General features: G+C 37.1%; 1 protein-coding gene and 1 pseudogene across 1 annotated transcript in view; one reads left to right on the top strand and one right to left on the bottom strand.

Annotated features, from left to right (window-relative positions):
- The window catches only part of Efhc2 (EF-hand domain containing 2), a 209333-nt gene that overhangs the window by 116023 nt on the left and 74676 nt on the right, over positions 1-18634 (bottom strand). The gene's annotated exons all lie outside the window — the stretch shown is intronic.
- Positions 8143-11349, top strand: LOC113181876 (3'-5' RNA nuclease TATDN2 pseudogene; annotated as a pseudogene).

Here is an 18634-nt window from a genome sequence, read left to right as displayed (position 1 = left end):
AACACAGCTCCTATAACTTCATTCAAATGGTCCTATATTCAGTGGCTTTCTTGGGGAATTTATCTGGCCTGATTACAATTAGTTTAGCAAAAACCCAGTGCTAGCAGGGTATCACATTTGTATTGAGAAGGTTTTTTTTGTTCTGGGGTAATGAACATTTTGGAATTAGAGTTGATGGCTGTACAACATTGTAAATGGACTAAATGTCACTAATTGCACACTTTAATTTGGCTAATGGTTAATTTTATATTATGTAAATTTTACCTTAATTACAAAAACAATGTTAGACACTAAATTGTGTTGGACATTTTAAATTATCTGAATTATATTTGGAACACCTAAAAAGACAGAGATCTGGGGCTTCATTGAGATTTCAGCACAGTAAGTATTCAATTTGAAACCTTTTTTTTTCTTTGTAATCAGGTAGGAAAGTGTGAAGAGAATATTCTTAGCTCTCATCCACCCCTACATACTGAATGCTACTGGTATAAATTTGTGAATGACTAAACAGGCATAGGCCAGTTGACAACAATTATCAAGTACATAATCATTAAAATATTTACCGATGAAATGATGCATAAAAAGAGAAGATATTTAAGGGGGAAATAAAGAGAGAAAGACTGGGTTTCAATATGCCCAGAAGATGAACACACTGGTATTTCATTTTCTGGTACCATGAGAATACAGGGCTGCCAAACTCCAACATGAAAGAGAGAGAACAAATCTGAGAATGATGGAGATAAAAAAGGAAGAGGGAAAGGAAATTGTAAAATGTGGCAAAGTAGAATGTGAGAGAAGACACCAAATAGATTTAAAGTGATCTCACAAAGATAAATGACCTAATTGCAATGGAACCTGCAAAGAATCCAGAAAAAGAACCTAAAATAAAAACTGTTAGAAATGAAAATTTATAGAAACATAATTACAATACAAGGTTTTATCATAATTTATAAGTCAAGCAGAGACTAGATAAGAAAGGTTCTAGAAGATATAATTGGCTGCAATTTTCTTAAAAACAGAATGTCAATGCTCTTTGGCAGGGTGTGTGATCTTCAGTTCCCCACAGGCCTCCACAGGCCTTACAGTATTTATTAGACAAGGTTACCTGCCTGATCCCCAACGCATTTGGAATTTTGATATTAGCCTAGAGGACATAAAATATGAAATTGGTTAGCTTTCAATAATAGGTACATGGTTTCCTCATTATAAAGGGGAAAACATTTTCACATACATATTTCTGAATTCAGAGTCTTTTTACAATTAAACCAAAAAGAAACTCAAAGCAGTCAGGAGTGCATTTTGATGGGCAAGTAGTTACAACTTAATGTATGGTACAAATTTAGCTTTGCAGAGAAAGAATTAATCATATTTTCATGTCAATCATTTGCTTTGCACTGCATATCCCAAATAGCTGGATTTTAACATTAATTTAGATTCCTGGTTTTTATTTAAAATGTTGTAAAAAGATTCTTGTCCAGTGTGGCACTAACAACAACAGCAAAAAATACTAACTGTGTGTAGAAAGTTTTCTGTTACAGGCTAGTCCACGCAATCATAAGGCTAAAGCAAAAGCCTAATGTCTCAGAATACATCACACAATTCTTAAAGATGGGGAGGTTGGTGTGACCAATGCATGAATGATAAAGACTATTACTCAGAAACCAAACATGTAAGTGTCAAAAACTCACAGCTGTATTTTCAGCAAAGTTGTTAGAAAAGAGGATGAAACATCAGTAATGTTAAATGAGTATTGACAATTTACAAAGAGTTCAACATCACAAATCTTGTTTAAAATGTTTACGAAGCCAAGTTCAGTGATGCAGGCCTGTGCCTGTGGTCCCAGCTGTTCATGAAGCTGAAGCAGGAGGATCTCTTGAGCCCAGGAGTTGAGAAGAAGAAGAAGAAGAAGAAGAGGAAGAAGAGGAGGAGGAGGAGGAGGAGGAGGAGGAGGAGGAGGAGGAGGGAGGAAAAGAAACAAGGGTTGGGGAAGTAGCTCAGTGGTAGACTGCTTGACAGAGTGCTTGCCTAGCATGCAAGAAGCCCTGGATTTGATCTCAGTACCACAATAAACAAACAAACAAACAAACAAACAAACAAACAGTTTAGGCTCTCTGTAAAAAAAAGGGGGCTCAGACTTAAATTGTGAAGCACTCTTAGAAAAGATATGTAACAGTGAGAATAAATGCATGCTCTTCTAGGTTAGTAGATAACAAAATTTTGTTACATTTAATTCAGTGTTATTTATTCTTCCTGAAAAAAGCTATCATTAAATCAATGGTTTCTCTCACAACTATAAACATCTTAGAATCAAGGAAATAAATGATAATAAATTTTGTGTTACATATAGAAGAGGCTCCTTTATACAGGGCAATGGTAGATTTATAGAAATTTACTACATCTGCCGCAGTCTGGCTGGGCACAATTCAGGAGCCACTTGTCAAAAGAAATGAACTTTATTTTAGAACCAAACACCCGCACCACACAGCTCCTCAGGAAAAACCCTCAGAGCCCAACTGCCACCACCGGCTTCTCACAAGCCTCTCAACCTCCCCCACTCCTCCTGCTCTTGAGGCCAATTGGCTGGGTCACCTGGGCGGAGCCAAAAAAAGTCCCCCAATGAGCAGCTCCATTGTCTGAAAGGGTGGGGGAAACAGCCCAATGAGCATCACTGCAGAGGAGCCAATCAGCTAGAAGTTGCTGGGGCTGCTGTGAGCCAATCATCAGCTGGCAGCTGGAAGTTTGCTGGCAGCTGGAAGTTTGCTGGGGCCCCTTTGGCTGTGGCTCTCAACATACATCAATTCACAAAAACAAGAAATTTTAAAAAACAGAAATTATATAAATTGTCACTGGTCACAAAGTAATACAATTAGAAATGTATAATGTAACTGTTAACAAAACTTGTCACTTCTAATAACTGCAAGTGAAGATAAATTTAAAACCGCAAAAAGTACAAAATCTAATAAAATTTAAAATTATATAAACTTATAAGATATAGGCAAGCCTGTAATCTGGGGATAAATTAATGAATTTATATTATTATACAAGAGAATTTACAGCTTGAGAGAGGAAAAATTGCTAACCTTGTTTCTTAGCTTTGGCTGCACATTAGCAATTAAAATAAAAAGACCAGACCTAAGCCTAATTAAATTAAATTGGAATCATTGAGGAGAGGAAGGAATTAGTATATTTTTAAAAGCTACTGATGGGGCTCAGGACATGCTGCCCCGAAATATGACACCTTGACATTTGAGAAGTCAGAAGAAACAGGATTGTTTCCTGACCTTCCCTGCTGTTCTCCTAAGAAGCAGGTCATAAAATCTAGGAAGGTCACTTTCTGACCTTTTCCCTCCCTCTTTTCCTGAAGACCCTCATGCCACAGGAGTCTTCCCTATACCCAGAAAAGAATGCCACACAGGGATACAGAAAAGATTCTGAACAAACAGGTCCTGCTAGGTTCCCCTCAATTTATTACCATTAGTTTATACCTTTTGTTCCCAATCATACTTCTGCATGACTGTCCATAAAAAAATAGTTCTCTCATTTCTTTGAATCTTCATCTGAAGGCTCCCATGTCAGATTAAATTTTATTAACTAGATTGCATGGTTTCTCTTTTTAATCTGTCTTTTAGAGATTTCTCAGCCATGAACCATGCATGGATAAAGAAAAGATACTATTTTTTCTCAACCATGCTCCCCAGGTAATTCTGAAGAGAAGCCAGAGTTCAGAACCAATAGTTCAAAAAAAAAAAAAACTCTTGAATATGCAAAAATTTGTCATAAAGATAACAAGTGGACCCAGCAGTTCTGGAGGTTAAGGCAAGAGGATCGCTAGTTCAAAGCCAGCCTCAGCAACTGCAAGGCGCTAAACAATTCAGTAAGACTCAGTCTCTAAATAAAATACAAAATAGGGATGGGGATGTGGCTCAATGACCCAGTGCCCCTGAGTTCTATCCCCCATAACAAAAAAAAAAAAAAAGGAAAAGAAAACAAGTGGAAAGCAAAAAGCACAGATGAATTTAAAAGGAGAAAAACAACTACAATAAACAAATCCAGGATATTTTAAAATAAATTAGCTAAGATTCCAGCAAAGCTAATCAAGAAAGAAGATAAATAAAATCATAAATGAAACAGTTTGTGACACATATAATAAATTAGAGAAATTATCTTAAATTAAACCTGAAAGTAAATTTTAAATTCACAAATAAGTAATTTTCTATAATAATTATGACTCATCAAAAACAATGAATAAGCTAATAATGAAGGAAGATTGAAAAAATTATCAAAGAACTACTCTAATAAATGCTCCAGCTGGGATGATTTCCTAATGGATTCTTTCAAACTTTTAAAGAAAAAAAAAATCACCACATTATATAATTCCCCCTGGATACCAAAAAAGAAAGTCACAAAGGTGAATTCTAATGCCTAATAGATGTGCTGTAAAAAAATAAACTCTATAGCAGCAGTTCTCACATTGGCTGTACATTAAAACCACCTGTAGAATTTTTTAAAAATCCTAATGCTTGGGCCACACCCATGTACACACACACACACACACACACACACACAATCAAGTCAGAATCTCTCTGGGTGGGTCCGATATCAGTGATTTTTTTATAGCTCCCCAGGTGATCACCAAGTGCAAGCCAAGGTTCAGAACTACTGCTACAGAGCAATTTCACTACTTGTGATTTTATAGAAGAACCTAACAAAAATACAAGCAAGCAGAATTTAATAGACCACAAGAGTTATAAACCACCTACACAAAAAGTAGCATTTTCCTCATATATGCAATGATGTTTCCAAGTTAGGAAATAAGAGCAAATATGTAATGATCTCATACCATTTCCTATCACATACATTTTAAAATGCAAGGATAACTCTTGAACCAGATTACAAAGCATCTGCTTTAAAACAACATCTTAAAAAAACAACATTATATTTAATCAAATTATGTGTCTACCATAATCAGGGACAGAACAATAAAGCCCCTACAATCATCAATACTTAATACTGTTTTTAGAAGTTCTGGACAATGTAAAAAGAATCAAAGTAAAAATATTGGCAAGAAATAGACAAAAATTATCATTATAGGCAGATAAAATAATGGCACATGCAAACACTAAAAAATTAAAAATAAATGAAAAGATGTCAGTGTAACCACAACTAAGTCAAAAATATTCTTATGTACTAGACAGTTAGAAAATGCAATGGGTGGAGGGATACTTTCCCCATTGTATTTTCATAATAGAATAAAAAAATTATGAAACCACTTAAAAGTAGTTTTAATTAAAATTTTGTGACCCAGATAAAGGAACATAAAAGAACATAAAAGACATAAAAGAAGACATAAAAGAACTTGACTAAAAATATAAGTGAAGTATATTCTGGATAAGCAGACTAAAAAAAATCAAATTGATATATCACTGGTGTTTTCAAGGGACTTAAAACTAAGTCCACCTAATAAACATCAACAAGTCAGCTTATTAAAAATAACCATTAGGGCTAGGGATATAGCTCAGCTGGTAGAATGCTTGCCTTGCATGCACAAAGCCCTGGGTTCAATCCCCAGCACCACAAAATAATAATAATTATTATGATTATTTAAATTAAGGGAAATGAAGTAGACCTAGCTACTTAAGATTTTATACGTTAGCATAATACTTCAATTATTAAAATAATTCAATGCCATTGTAACAAGAGACACACTAGTCTGGAATAGATTATTAAGTACAAGAATTTAACACACATTCAAAAATAAATCACATATCAGTAAGTAAAAAAGTATTAACTTGGAAAAACACATATAGAGATCCCCAACTAAATTACAACCCAAAACAAAATAGCAGGTGGGTTACCAGCTTCAATGTAACAAATCATCAACTTTCACTTCCCAAAAGAATATTCTAGGTTTAGGAGAAAAACAAGAAAAAAAAAAACTAAAATTCAAGTAAAAAAAAAAAAAGTTGGAACTTCACCATATTAAAATATAAACAAAAACAAAAAAACATAAGAACAAAAAATTGGAAAGTATGACAAAAGTTTCTTTTATAATTTGTACATGTGGTATTGACTGAACCCAGGGCACTCTATCACTGAGCTACATCTCCAGCCCTTTTTATTTTGAGACTAGATCTTGCTGAATTGCCCAGGCTGGCCTTGAACTTGCAATCTTCCTGCATCAACTTCCAGAGTGGCTGGGATTGAAGGCCTGTACCACAGTGCCCATTTATTTTATAAAATGAGTTTTGTTATTGTTTGGGGTTTTATTTGTTTTGTACTGGGAACTGAACCCATGGGTACTTTACCACTAAGCTACAGCTACAGCCCTTTTTATTTTGAGGCAGGATCTCACTAAGTTACCCAGGCTGGCCTGGAATTGGTGGCCCTCCTGTCACAGACTCCTGAGTCACTGGAATTATAGGTATGCCTCACAGCACCTGGTTACCTGGTTTATAATTTAAAAAAAAGAAAGAAAGAAACAAGAAATGAGCATAAACAAAACTCAAGAGAGGGTCAACAAAATGTTCACTCCAAGAAGTTATCAGGTAAGTACAAATTAAAAGTACAATGAAGCATCAAGTTTGGTTGTTTCTCCCATTAAATGGACTATTTGTCATGGAGAAGCTCTCTCCCCACCCCTCTCTTTGGTGTTTCTTTTTTGAGACAGGCATCTCACTGTTACCTTGGCTGGCCTTGTACTCCTTGGGTTCAAGCAATTTTCCTGTTTCGGCACCACACCATGCTCAGCTTCAGATGGAATTTTAAATTACTGCAATCCTTCTGGGGCACTGTGGTGCTATGAGGAACCATTTAAAAATTCCTACACTTCCTCTCAGGAACTCCATTTCTGGGCATGTAGCCCAAAGAAATAAGCCAAACTGGTAAAACTTAAATGCGCAAAGATGTTCTTTGCGACATTTTTTTCACACGCTTATAGAAAAGACTTAGAATGAGAGGACCTGAAGCATTAACAAAAAAGGAAGGGTTTGGTTAATTTATGGCACCTGCAAGGACCTCTAAAATATAAAAGCACTAGTTTGATGTTTTTGAGAGCCACGCGGCAATAATACTGAATATATGCACTAATACTAAATGAAAATAACAGAGCTAAAAAATTGTTATATATCACATTTATGTTTTTTAAAGTATGTATACTATGCTTTAAAAACTATAACTAAGGTTTTTGAAAAGACTGTGGGTGTGGAAATGCCAGAAATGGTGGCAGTGATACCAGTTCAGGTGGAGTTCTGGCGGGAAGGTGGGATTCCAAGAGCCGAAGACAGAAAAGACAGGAAGTGGAAAGTAACGGAAGTAGGGGAGGGGCAGGTGGAGAGGGTACTGCCTGAGGGAAGTTTCCGACCTAGCAGGCCAGATGGAGGGATGATTGGGGCCGGCTCTCTGGTTCTGCTTCCAAACTGGTTCAGCCTTGTCTTCCTGATTGTTCTTGGCGATCCTCTGGGACAGTAGTCCAACACAGGAACCCCCTATGTGTTGTTCCTAAAACTTCCTTGTGGTCATTTAAGGACTTGGGCATCTCAGAAGTTTCTTGTAATAGGAACTCAATGTTACACTTTTGATGTACCGGAAGTGCTTTGACAGGAAATTGCGTCATCCAAATCGTCATCAAAAGCGCTTGGCAATCTGGGAAGCACATTGTGGGCTCCAACGCCAAGCTGGCCAAGCTGGGCTTTTCGTGAATCCTAGATCGCTGTGGTTTCTCCACAGCGCTTTGGAATCACAGTGAAAGGACTTTGGCATCTCTGGTACACTGAAAACTGTTGAAAAAAGGAGAAACGTGTACTAAGGTGTCAGAACCACAAAAATTCCAGTACCACAGGAGCGGTCCTTAGGTAGGAGACCCTAGCAAACAGCTACCTCGGGGAACTCAGTGAGGTGGTTTGGAGGGCCCCCAGGAGGGTGGCCCGGGTCCCCAAGGGCCTGAAAAGCCCAGGAGAAGAACTGTGTGAATTGTACTTAGAGGTTTTCCTGGGGCTGATCGCGCTGCGGAAATTTTTCCTATCCCTTCTCAGGTGCAGGTGTGGGTGGAAACGCCTCCCAAAAACTGCTTGATTCAGGTCCTGAAAGGCTTTTAGTGTGTGGGATACCCTGTGCACTCTGTCCGTGGGCCCATTTCTAAAAGAAATGGCTTCTCTAGAGGAAGCCTATATCCTTCATTCTAACCTGAGATCCCGGAACTCCATGAACTCTGACCTTGCTGCTGAAGCTGAGGAACAAAATAAGATTGAGAAACCCAACAAGTTCCAGAATGGGATGGGTAGAGTTCAGGAGCAAAATAAGATAGAGGAACCAAACAAGTTCCAGAAAGGGATGGGGAGAGTTCAGGAGCAAAACAAGATAGAAGAACCAAATAAGTTCCAGAAAGGGATGGGCAGAGTTCAGGAGCAAAATAAGATGGAAGAACCAAACAATTTCCAGGAAGGGATAGGCAGAGTTCAGGAGCAAAATAAGATAGAGGAACCAAACAAGTTCCAGAAAGGGATGGGGAGAGTTCAGGAGCAGAATAAGACGCAGGAACCAAACAAGTTCCAGAAGGGGATGGGGAGAGTTCAGGAGCAAAATAAGATGGAAGAACCAAACAATTTCCAGAAAGGGGCGGGCAGAATTCAGGCGCAAAATAAGATGCAGGAACCAAACAAGTTCCATAAGGGGACATATAAAGTTCAAAAACGAAATAAGATGGAGGAACTAAACAAGTTCCTGAAAGGGATGGGCAAAGTTCAAGAACAAAATAAGATACAGGAACCAAATAAGTTCCAGAAAGGGAAAAACAGAGTTCAGGAACCAAATAAGTTCCAGAAAGGGATGGGCAGAGTTCAGGAGCAAAATTCATTGCAGGAACCAAATAAGATTCAGAAATGGACGGGCAGAGTTCAGGAGCGAAATAAGATGCAGGAGCCAAGTAAGTTCCAGAAAGGAGCAAGCAGAGTTCAGGAGCAAAATAAGATGGGAGAACCAAATAAGTTTCAGAAAGGGATGGATAGAGTTCAGGAGAAAAATAAGACAGAGGAATCAAATAGGATTCATAAAGGGATGGGCAGAATTCAGGAACAAAATAAGATAGAGGAATCAAATAAGTTCCAGAAAGGGATGGATAGAGTTCAGGAGCAAAATAAGTTCCAGAAAGAGATGAGCAGAGTTCAGGAGCAAAATAAGATAGGGGAACCAAATAATTTCCAGAAAGGGATGGATAGAGTTCAGGAGCAAAATAAGATGGAGGAACCAAATAAGATTCAGAAAGGGATGGATAGAGTTGAGGAGCAAAATAAGATGGAGGAAATGAATAAATTCCAGAAAGGGATGGATAGAGTTCAGGAGCAAAATAAGATGGAGGAACCAAATAAGATTCAGAAAGGGATGGATAGAGTTACAGAGAAAAATAAGATAGAGCAACCAAATAAGTTCCAGAAAGGGGAAAGTAGAGTTCAGGAGCAAAATAAGATGGAGGAACCAAATAAGTTCCAGAAAATTACAGGTAGAATTCAGCAACAAAATAAGATGGAGGGACCAAATAAGTTCCAGAAAGATACAGGTAGAGTTCAGCAGCAAAATAAGATGGAGGGACCAAATAAGTTCCAGAAAGTGATAGGTAGAGTTCAGCAGCAAAATAAGATGCAGGAACCAAATAATTTCCAGAAAGGGATGGGTACAGCTCAAGAACGAGGCTCTTCAGTGATTTACCGAAAGGCTATCTATGGTATCACAATAAAAGCAACACCAAAAGAAAAGGGAGAAGCTTCCCCTAGTACAAAACCAAGGGTACTACAGTGTCCCAACTCTGGAGGAAAACCAGGCAGGAGTGTTACCTTCTTTGCTTCTCAGAAAAAGAAAGAGTCAGTCCCCAAAATGAACAGCATCAGTGATAGGAGAGTGATTATAACTCCTTGTAAGAAATTAAGTGAGAAGCCTCTTGGTAACCAAAGGACAGTCATTTTTGAAAAAAACTCTCTCCCCTTAGAAATTCAGGGTGCCAATAATTCCTTCTCAGTAATTCAAAAGCCTAAGGAAAAGAAGGTGGTAATCTACCACCCCTCTTCAGAAAGTGAATGGTCTGATGTGGATGAGAACTCCACTATCAGATTCTCTCAGAAGGAGCCATTCTCATTTAGTTTAACAGTAGTTTCAGACCCTCCATCCTTCAAGAGGGGTTGTGGCATACACCAGCCCAATTTGTATTACAGTCCTTGGAATGATTACACCAGCTGTTGGATCAGCAATACAAAGATTTCACGTTATCCCTCCACAGACAGCAGTAGTACCACTACCACATTCCAGGCTGGTAGAGGCAGACAGAACTTCCTGAGTTGTGATTATTCCTACCATCCAATGAGCTCCCAAGATACTTACAAGAGTCTGCAAATGACAGAAGGCAGATCCCAGAATCTTTGTTCATTCCATTTCTCCAGAAATTCAACAGCAGACATAAAGGGGAAAACCTATCAAGATGAAGAGTTGCTAAGTCCTTATGGAGCATATGCATTTAACTTGCAGCCAAGGAGCCCCTGGCAACCACGCCTAGTAGATGGTTTCATTGATACCCACTGTCACTTGGACCTGCTCTATTCCAAGCTGTCTTTCAAAGGTACCTTTACCAAGTTCAGAAAAATTTATAGCAACTCCTTCCCTAAGGAATTTCAGGGCTGCATCTCTGACTTCTGCGATCCTCGTACTCTAAGGGATGGCCTGTGGGAGGAACTATTGAAAGAAGACCTGGTTTGGGGCGCCTTTGGCTGTCATCCTCATTTTGCACGTTACTACAATGAGCATCAAGAAAGAAATCTCTTGCATGCCTTGCGGCATCCCAAGGCTGTAGCATTTGGAGAAATGGGCTTGGATTACTCCTACAAGTGCACCACGCCTATCCCAGAGCAGTTCAAGATATTTGAGAGACAGCTGCAGCTGGCTGTGTCCCTTAGAATGCCCTTGGTGATCCACTGCCGAGAGGCTGATGAAGATCTGCTGGGAATCATGAAAAAATTTGTGCCCTCTGACTACAAGATCCATAGGCATTGCTTCACCGGCAGTTACCCAGTCATTGAGCCCTTGCTGAAGCACTTTCCCAATATGTTTGTAGGCTTCACAGCAGTCCTGACTTACTCTTCTGCCTGGGAGGCCCAAGAAGCTCTGAAAAAGATCCCACTGGAGAGAATTCTTGTAGAAACTGATGCTCCCTACTTTCTCCCTCGCCAGGTTCCCAAAAGTTTCTGCCCATATGCCCACCCGGGCCTGGCCTTTCACACAGTGCGAGAGATTGCCAGAATCAAAGATGAGCCTCTTTTCCATGTCTTGGCCACCTTGCGTGAGAATACCAGTCGCCTCTACAGTCTTTAAGTAGAAAGGACACAGTGAAGATTCTTCCAGAAAAGGAAAACCAACAACCTGACAAAACATGAACTGGATTTGAACTCTGCCTATCTCCTAGATCAAGTCTATTGAAACCAAGAAAAGAGAAGTTGTCTTCCTCAAAACCTCTTCATAAGAACTGCTTCTGACTGGTAGGGTGGGGTACATTTGGATGAGAGAAGGGCTAAAGAAACTGCCCTTAATGTTATTTTGGATTTTCTTCCCAGGCAAAATGCTGGTCGGTAAAGAAAAGAGTTCTCTACAACCTGTTTTTAAGCAGTTGGTGAACAGTCACATTTCTACTTGTCTAAAAAAAAAGTGACGTTGAATTGTTAAAATGTACATTATTACAGAAATTCTATAATCTATAGATTGTTGTTACATTCATAAATTCAATTGCTGTTAACTTGAGACTTCTTATTTCTAAAGATAAACCAAACTAGCATTTTTGTCTTAAAGGAAACAATAGTCATGATATGTCAAGGGGGCTATGGAGGTGCTTAAGAGTGACGAAAGCCAAATACAATTGAGTCTTAGCCACTGAAGAGATGAGTCTTGAATCTAAACTAAATTCCTAACAGTTGTATAACTTTAAAGCTCTTCTGATGACCAATATATAATAATAATAGCTGTTCATTTAAATTGCCCTGATTTTTAACAAAGTACAAATGTATACGATTTAGAAATACCGTTCTTCAGAAAGACTTCAAAAGCACCAGCAGAAGAGCTTCAGCTGCCCACTTGGCAAATAGCAGTCCTCCCTGAGAAATTAAAATGAACTCACATTCTAGGGAAAATATTTGAGTTATGAAACTTAACTTTGTGAGCCAAATCACACACCTAAATCCAGGAATCCCATTACTGGATAGGCGTGCATGCCATTTTAAAGATGGAAAGTCTTTTTTTTTTCCTTGAAAATTGAAGCAGTGAAAACAGACTCAAGAGTATTTCAGATTTTCTAGTTTGCTTTATATTCATTTATCAGATCCAGAAAAATCAGCTGGCTCATCATTTAGTTCTCAGCTGAAAAGTCACTTCTACAAAGAAGCCCTCCCTGACTACCAGTCCAGGAGAGAGAAAAAAAATAGTTCATCCTGTTTTAATTTAATCATAGCACTTATATGTGAGAGACTGTTAATTTATCTGTATGTTCATGGGTTATCTTCCCTCAGTAGGTTATAAGTTCATAAGTCTTGTTCAGTACTGAATTCTTGATGTTAGCACCTGGAACAGAGCAGACACTAAGCAAAGATTTTTGAATTCATGGATAAATAAGTAACTGACTTCATTAACACTGGGGAAGATTAGTGGGAGAAGGGTGATATTATGAAGAGAATAGAGAAATAAACCATCATATTTCCAATACTCCTCTCTAATTTAAAAGCCAAGTCAAAGATTAAAGGGCATCTATAGCCCACTGATAGATGACATTCATGTTACAAAAAGAAAATCTAGCCTTACCAGGAAATATGACAGTTCATATTTCCTATAAAAAAAACAGAATGTATCTTGGATTTCTCCTTTGTTGAGAATCCAGTCTTCAGAGAAAAAGAAAGTTTAAGTGTAAAAAATAAGTTGTAGCATTTCATTTTCTTTTACTAAAACAAAAGAAGTTAATGCAGTGTGAAATGTATGACTTGATTATACTTTCAAGACAGAGCCTTAAAAATCTAAGCCACCAGTATTTTGAGCTAAGAAGCTTTTCTTCTATTTAATGTGTACTTTAAATAGACATTGCTCAAAGTCTGTCCCACAGAGGGCTTAAGCTTGTTTTTAAAGACTAGCAGAAAACAGGGTTCTATGGTCACATATTTTGGTAAAATACTGAGTTGTACAAAGTTTCAGAGTCTGGTTTTGCTTTGTTTTTTTTTTAATTTTAGGATTTCTCATGTCCTTTGATATACTAGTAGGCAACATAAGTACTCAAGATGGCATTTCCCAATTATTGATATATTAATATGAGGTATAACTCAGCAAGCTCAAGTTCTCTAGGAACACCTGCTTGAGAAATGCTACTTCAGTCACATACTCCTGGTTATGTGCCCTTATCACATTTTGTGCATATCTAGTCACCACATTCTCACATTACAGTATCTTTTTTTTTTTGGCAATGGGGATTAAACCCAGAGTCACTTTACTACTGAGCTTACTGAGCTATATCACCAGCCTTTTATTATGTTTTATTTTATTTTTGAGACAGGGTCTCACTGAATTGCCTAGGATCTCGCTAATTTGCTGAGGCTGGCCATGAATTTAAGATTCTCCTGCCTCAGTCTCCCAAGTTACTGGGATTACAGGCATGTGCCACCATGCCCAGCTCCAATATCCTTTATCATTTACCTTTATGTTATGCAAGTTCTATGAGAGAGCAAAATGTCATTTAACTGAGTCTACCAAGTGGACATTTCAAAGATGAGTGTAAATTACACTTAGGGCTGGGGATGTGACTTAGTGGTACAGCACTTGCTTAGCATGAATAAGGCCCTGGTTTCAATCCCCAGCACCACAAAAAATGAAACAACAAAACAAACCACTTGCATTTATAAGTATATATTCAACAAAATAAACAGTATCTACAGGTTATAAAGAAAGTAATTTTCCTTTCAAAAAAAAAACGATTTTTTTTACATGGTAAAAGTACTTTTTGAACCTTCTTTTCTCTCTACATTTGTTTATGGGCTTTTTCTCTAACCAGTACTAGAGATGAACTCAGGGACATTCTATTACTGAGCTAAACACCCAGCACCATTTTTTTTTGGACAGGGTCTCATTAAATAATAGACACTGGCCTCAAACATGATTTTTCTGCCTCAGTGTCTCAAGTCACTGAGATTAGAGGCATGTGCCACCATGTCCAGCTCTCTCTACATTTTGTGGCAGATGCATATACTGTACTTTGCAGTGTTCCTAACACACAGAAGAGTGCCTCACCATTATTCAACTTATCTCTTCAGGAATGGGAGTAAGCAGTGCAGTTCTGTCTAACTGGCCTAAATCAAAAGTCACAATCTGTAGCCGGGCGTGGTAGTGCACACCTGTAATCCCAGCTGCTTGGGAGGCTGAGGCAGGAGGATCGCGAGTTCAAAACGAACCTCAGCAAAAGCGAGGCACTAAGCAACTCAGTGAGACCCTGTCTCTAAATAAAAAATAAATAAATAGGGCTGGGGATGTGGCTCGGTGGTTAAGTGCCCCCGAGTTCAATCCCTGCCCCCCCCAAAAACAAGAGGCCCAATCTTCATTTCATTTATCTATTCTACATGAATGGGCAAAAGAATCTATTCATGTTACTAGCAAAAAAAAAAAAAAAAAAGTTTATGATCCAAATGTGAGAGAGATTTACACTTTGTAAATGGTGTTCTACTGCACCTCAAATAATTATTATTTAGTATTTATCTGTGTGTATGGTACTTGGTGTGTTTATTCTTCTGTTCCAGATATATCAGAGCACAAGAAGGCAGCCAGTAATCTAGAAATTCAATTTGTGGACCCTAGGCCATTGTTTGCGCCAGAGTCACAGGGCCTCTCAGGCCCATTAACAGGCTCTTTGAACCTTGGCAGTCTTTTTAGGGTACATCGCAATATTCCGCTTCACCTAAGTTTTGGAACGGCAGGGCTGGTGTTATGGCTCAGTGATAGACTGCATGCTTAGCATGAAAAAGGCCCTGGGTTTCAGCACTAAAAACTTTTTTTTTTTTTTTTTTTTTTTTTTTTGGTAAAGGCAGCTAGTTCTACCTTTAAGGCTCAAAAGGAGCAAACTTTATCTTAAAAGACAGAAGGATTTTGTTTTCACAGTTTGTTTTATTCATATCTAACTTTCAAATTCATGCCTGCTTACTGTAGAATTTTTGAGACTCCTAAATAGGACAAAGAGGGGAAAAATAGCCAATAACCCTACCACTTAGAAACAATCACATCAACATTTGGAGTAACTCTTTGGCAATTTTCCTGAATATTTCCATACTTATTGGCCAATTCTAGAATTGTATTCCTTGGGTCAATTTTGCTAGTTAATATTTATTATAGTATTCATAATTAGCATAAGCTATATGTTTTACTTCCCCTGAATTTATGATTAAAAATACACTATTCTCTGTACTTTTGTTTTCATGAGCAAACAAGCAAGAGGTTTGTTAATTCTGTTGTTTTAACCAGTCAACTTTTTGATGCTTATGTTTATTCAAATCTGTTTACCACTTTATAAAATTGAGCTTTTAAGTTCATTAACTTTTTTTTCTTTCTGCTTTCTAATGTCTGATTTATGCTTTTCCTAAGGTCTTTAGCTAAATCTTAATTTATTTTTGATTTGGGAAAGAACAAAGCATTCAATAGCATAAATATGTTTATAATTATAACTGTTGTATACATAGGGTTTTTTTCATTTTGATAGTTCACTTTTATTCCTATAAAAATTAATATATATGTACACTACAATATGAAAGGAAAGATGAACAGAAAAAAAGTGTGACATTTCTCTTACCTAGAACCCAGTTGTTCTTTTCCTTTACATATTTTGATCATATAGCTATGTTAAATTGAATATTCTTTTAAATTGATTATAAAAGTAACTTGTGCCTATACATAACTAAGAATTTATATGCCACAAAAGTCTCATCACAAAGCAATATAAAATGGTAATGTTCTGATGGATTTTTACTTATGGTCTTTTTAAAAGACATAGTTAAAAATACAAAATATGTATGTTTATTAAACAGAGTTAAATCAAGAACGATGATATACAGATAAGTTTGAGGTTTTTTTCCTCCTCCTGATAAAGAGTTTAACTCTATTTTCATTGTAATTTTTAAAATGTCAGTTCAAGTATTAATTCCAAAAATTAATATCTACTAAAACTCAATGAAATAAGAAAAGTAACTTGTTTTTTCTGTGTCCCTATCTTGAATTTGGTGCCCACTTCATTATTATTTTATCTTTCAATAAATGCTTTGAATGTTTAGATTGTTTTGAACTTTATTTATATTTCATGATTATCAATTATTTTTCATTCCACTGCTCACTACTAATCCTTTTATTTCATGACTTCCTCGTGGTCGAATTGTTTAATTTGCTTTATCTTAAATTGGCTGGCATATACCATCAAACAACTTTCTCAGGAAAAGGACATGGATGGCATGTGTATGATAGTACATAACTGAGGTCATCATTCTGCTGCTTTCACTAATGAATAACACACTAGAAAGAAAAGATGAACAGAAAAAATGTATGACATTTCTCTAGGATTTCTGGGTCACAAACTTATGCCTAAAAGTCATATACATTGCTTCAATGTCTTCTGGTATTTAATATTGAAGCATCTTCTTTGGGGTTTTACTTTTTTGAACAAGAATGTTTAATAATTTATTGGCTTTACTCTTGAAATTAAAGTTTGCCAAGAGGAAAGTACACACTTTACAGATTTATATCTTAATTTATTTATTTATGATGGTACTGGGGATTGAACCCAGAAATACTCTACCACTGAGCTACATCCACAGCCCTTTTTACTTATTTTTAATTTTGAGATGGGGGTCTCACTAAACTTCTGAGACTGGCCTCCAACTGTGATCCTCCTGCCTCATCCTCTGGAGTCACTAGGATTATAAGCATGTACCACCACACATGTGCCACATCTACATCTTTTGTAATACAGAGAATTTTGTTTTTAATGTGTTCTTATGATATATTTAATCAGTTTGGCTGTTTGTAATCTAGCCTGTAATATTTTAGAAATAATTATCTTCATGTTAGCATTCCATGCTGTGCTCAGACTTTCATTGTCTTGTTCCTCTTACATCTTACCTTTTATTATGCGTTTGGGGAGATTTTCTAAAGTTTGACTTTCTTATCACTCACCCCATTTGTAATCATCTCCCCTGTTGTGATTTTTTTCTCCATTTTTTGGTTTCCTCACATTTCTTCCTTCTTCAGCAAGCTCCCTCTCTGCCTTTTTGCCTACAGGCTCACTCAGCAATATTTTAAATTTATTCTCTTGTTCTGTTTTCTCCTTCCAGCTCTCACTTCACAAGGTTTACTTTCACTGCTTACTTTGTATTACATACTTCTTTTTATTCAACAGAAAACACAAAGCACATTGTTATAAAAAATATTCATTTCCTAGAGAAAACATAATTTTGAAATAAGTGTTTTTCTTCCTTTGCCTCTTGAATACTGTGTTCTCCATTTATGTGGCAAAGTCTTTTCAAAAACCTTATGTTGGGGTTCTTTGTTCATTCTTGAACAAAGAGCAGTCTATCCAGGCTGATCTTCTCCAACTAGGGTGCATGAGGTCTCTTTTACTCCTTTTACTGTTCATCCTAATGTTTTTAGATTCCTCATCTCAGTGGGAAACTGACAATTTGATATAAATTCATATACAGCATGTGAAGAGAAAGTAGGAGGAACTGAAGCCATGGATAGTCCCCAGTAGGAAAAACTTTAAATTTTTCCATAGAAACACTTCATAAATTGACCTGACCTCCATTCCAAGAACAGACTGTCCAGTTCTTTGTGTGCCATTGCCTGCTGTGTCAAGAGAAAAACCCCAATGCAGGGCCTGCTTTAACCTCAGTGTGACTATTCCTGGGTCTCCTACTGGCACTCGTAAGACATCAACAGGTTGTGAGAGTAAACCAGCTAAAAGCCCTTGCAGGTTATCCTGACCCCCGTTCAATTCTTTTTGCTCTCTCAGGAAGTAAAAATTTCAAGTTGGTTTTGGCATATTCCTTCGGGATAACCCCATCTGCACTGTGTCAGGTAGAAATTGTTCAAAATTTACAGCATGAAGATGAAACCCCTTCCCTAGCCTTCAATATTAACATAGTTTCTCCATGTTCTAAAATTTTGCAGTCATTTCCATTGGAATTGTGAGGTGGGAGTACATCTAAATACCAATGCTCAAGTTATAATCTCACTCCAAATTCTCTTTTTTTTCCTCTCACTTCATTTTTGATAAATTTATGTTCCTATGGATACTGTGTTTAAATAGGCATATCTTATTTTAAGAAAATTCAACTCATACAAACCTGAATCTCATTTAGCTTGTTTAACTAAGAGATGGTCAATAAAGGTAAGCTGAATAAATGAATGACAAAAAGGACAAATTATAGAAGGATGATTTCCAAAGGATTTTTTGTTATAAAAATATCATGAATCTATTTATAATTTATGCTCAACATATCATGATTAAATCTACAGTTTAAGATGAAATGTACCTGTATGGGTGGCATAAGCATTCATTAAAATATTTTTATTTGTGTGCTGCTTAAGATATGATTTT

Source organism: Urocitellus parryii, chromosome X (genome assembly GCF_045843805.1).
Source record: "Urocitellus parryii isolate mUroPar1 chromosome X, mUroPar1.hap1, whole genome shotgun sequence".
NCBI lineage: Eukaryota > Metazoa > Chordata > Mammalia > Rodentia > Sciuridae > Urocitellus > Urocitellus parryii.
The sequence above is the reverse complement of the archived record's forward strand: the minus strand, read 5'-3'. Positions and strand labels throughout refer to the sequence as shown.